At 40.2% G+C, this 3,528-nt stretch overlaps 1 pseudogene; it reads left to right on the forward strand.

The window, feature by feature from the left end:
- The first annotated feature begins 224 nt into the window (after positions 1 to 224).
- LOC120106753 lies at positions 225 to 814 on the forward strand (annotated as a pseudogene).
- The last annotated feature ends 2,714 nt before the right edge of the window (positions 815 to 3,528 follow it).

The raw sequence follows: 3,528 nt of genomic DNA on the forward strand, positions 1-3,528 counted from the left end.
GTTATTTGGTAGTTCCTCCGGTTGCTTTGTTCCTGAAGTGAAGAAGCTTCTTTCAGGTCAAAGTTGGAAGCCGACTACTTGAGCTGACTACTTACGTTTCAACATCATCAGAAAAATGAAGAGAGAATTTTCAAAGCCCTGGGAATGTCGGCCTTCTGTTGACTTTCATTACATATGGTATCGATGTCTCTAGATTTTTCTTCTAGACTATTTTCTGTTACTACATGTCTCTTGATCTGGAATTTGTTTTGATGCTTGTTGGCTTCAAAGAACTGGTAATGTCATAACTAGTCATAACAGTTGTCTTTAATCTTGGTTCACTAATTGTGTATCGCCTGAACCTCTTAAGTTCCTGGTATTGGGACCACCTAAAAAGCAACCTATTAATACACTTTACCGATTGAGCTGAGCATTTTGTCATCATGCAGGGTGACCTTTAAAATAGCATTCCTTCTGTTATTAACCGGTGCTGCACTCAATGAACAGCATGGTGAGGAAAGCATGTACTTTGGTAACTATTGCTATGTTGTCAAGCCTGGAGTTTTCTCTGGAGGCTGTAATGTCCCTCGCAAGTGTTGCTCTGGGGATGGTTTACTATGTTGCCTTATCATCATCCAAGAATGCGCAGTCTTGGGATCCCCAGCAAAACCAGGGCATTGCAATGGGGCAACCTCAGATCCCTCCGCAGAGCACGCAACCAGTTTTTGTGCATGAGGATACAATAACAGGCAGCAATTTCCCTGAATATGGGCTGTTTCCGAAAATCTTGCCAATCCTTTCCTGGTTCATTCTGCTCTTTCAGGTTGCCATGTGATTTGTATAAAGACACAAACACCTGAAACACAACTTCTAGATCACGAACTGCCTTCTTCGAGCACTGTATTGTACTCTTGTTGCACGAGGCCTGGATATGTCTGCAGAGTTGGATTTTTGCTATGCCATAAGGTTCTCATGTTGATCATGGAAGAAGGTGCTGCTTTTCCTAGTTGCAAATATTTAGCTAGGCGAGAAGAAAAGGTGCTTTGTTGTTTGTTGGGATTGAACTAGTGTACCAATGTTGGACTGCTATACAGCTTTAGCATTAGCAGCACTCCAATTGTAATGTATGGATAATACTATAAGCTAGTAGTGGTGGACAGCATTTTGACTGCCATGAATTGATTTTATTAAGACATGGAGAAGAAATTTTGGATTGTGTAGAGAGATCAGTATGTTCTCATCAAATATCTGTTTCCAGGATTAATATTCATGGGTGTTGCAGTAGTCTTGTAGTGGCAGCTGTGTTGTCTCCAGGGTTAGCTACCGGCTCCCTGCTTCCCCAGCATACCTGTATTTCTAACTGCAGTGAATCTATTTGCAACTCTTGAACGGTTTCTCCGTTTATGAGGGTATTTAAGATATGTTTGGTTGCACTACAAATTTGGAATTGCAAGTTATGGGAGACCCACTGCTGGTGTATCAAATGGTCTAGGGGGCAACCTGGGTTAGGCTCAACCTCATCTCATGCCCTCAACCCATTCATTGGGTAGGGTTGGAGTGAGGTATTATATATTTCGATTGGATTAGGATTACAATTGATGCAACCCAGATCTGACTTTAATTCAGTCCGAACCCACTTGACCTAGCTTGATTTAACCCAACACAACTTGATGGTACACAAATAAATATTTATACTTTCCATAAATTACTTATATATTTATATAATTATATCTTCTTGTGAAATTATGAATTTGTGCATCATAAAAATCAATTAATAGTCAAAATAAATAAATTCGTGGATTGTAAAAATTGCGACTACGGTCATGACACTACAAGAAACTTGGACATTAGCGACGCTTTTTTTGGCTATTAGCGACGCTTAAAAGCGTCGGTAGAAACCATCCCGACGCTATCCAAAGCGTCGGTAAAGCGTCGCCTATGCTACAGTGGAAAAATTATTTCCCGACGCTTTTAAAAGCGTCGCTAATTCCAATTTAGCGACGCTTTAAAGCGTCGCTCTTTTCCGACGCTTTAAAGCGTCGCGAATTCCCATTTGCCAAAAAAATTACCATTTACGGTCTGCATCTTCTCCTCCATTCAGAAATACAAACAACCTCCCCGATCGGTACCTTCATTCCATCCGTGCAGAGTGGTTAGGTTTGGCTATATAAACAGTTATTTTTTTTCAGATCTGCCGATATGGGACTAAAATGAGGTGATTTTTTGGCTTCCGACGACGCTTCTAACGACGCTTTTAAGCGTCGTTATTTAACAACGCTAAAAAGCGTCGTTAAAAGTGTCGTCAATTACATATAAACTTCGACGACGCTTTTAAGCGTCGTCATTAGCCGACGCTTTTAAAAAGCGTCGGCAAATGTTGACGGAAAAATTTTTTTGCCGACGCTTGGAATAAGCGTCGGCAAATAAGAGTCGGTAATGTTCTTTTTTTGTGTAGTGTGATTAATCTTATGATAAGGTCTGAAAGAGATTAGTTTCTGAATACGAAATATGCCAGCGATCAGCCTCAACTAGCTAAGTCTGAAAGAAAAGTGGCTTTTGAATACATGTAGCTAACGATCCATTCTGTCGGCTAGACTTAAGTCAGAGCTACACTAGAGAGCAACATAGCATAAGCTCTAAATCAATTACTTAGCCATATAAGAAATTTAGCAAAAAAAATGTTCAACAGTCTATTTCATACAGCTTAATCATGTCCAATCAAATCAATAGGTACGTCGTTACAACATAATTAGTATCATAGCAATGTAAATATTTTATGCTTCATCCATAATTTCAAAAAATATTTTTATATAGAGCATATGCAATATTTATTTCAAATATAAATATAAATATGTATAAAAAATTTTCAAGATTTTTATTTCAATTATGTAAACTATTTTCCTAATCACATGTATGAAGCAACACTACAGGAAAAGTGATTTTTGTCGACGCTTTTTTGCCGACGCCAATGTTTGCTCTAGCGCCAAAAATAGCTGATGCTTTTAAAAAGCGTCGGCAATATACGACGCTAATTAGCGTCGTTGTAGTGTGTCACCTAAGATGACGCTTACACGCGTCGTTGAAAACCTAATTCCAATCAAAATCCAGCGGCCGCCCCCCTTCTCCTCCATTCTCGATCGATAGCCCTAGCCAACCCTTGTCCCTCCTCTCCAGCGCCGACCCTTGTCCCCTCCTCCTCCCTCCTCTCCGGCAGCGGTGCTCCAGCATTCGGCATCCTCCGCACACCGGCTCCCGACCCTCTCCTCCAACTGCTTCTCCCGACGAATCCCCAACCGAAGGTATGGAAGAACCCTCCTCTCTTGCTCTTGTTTTGAGAATCTCTTGTTTCGTTCTAGTTTCTCAATTTTTGATCTTGTTATTGATGTATTTTCTTATCATGGAAGCTTGGTTGAAGCTGGATGGGGAGTAAGTCTTAGAAGCTTGGATTTTGCTGCTCTCACTGATTTCTCTTACACACACACACAGAGACATCTATTCTGTCTTATGAAATAGGCTTATGTTTTGATGTTTATATTGTATCTCATAGTA

Source organism: Phoenix dactylifera, unplaced genomic scaffold (genome assembly GCF_009389715.1).
Source record: "Phoenix dactylifera cultivar Barhee BC4 unplaced genomic scaffold, palm_55x_up_171113_PBpolish2nd_filt_p 000619F, whole genome shotgun sequence".
Classification (NCBI taxonomy): domain Eukaryota; kingdom Viridiplantae; phylum Streptophyta; class Magnoliopsida; order Arecales; family Arecaceae; genus Phoenix; species Phoenix dactylifera.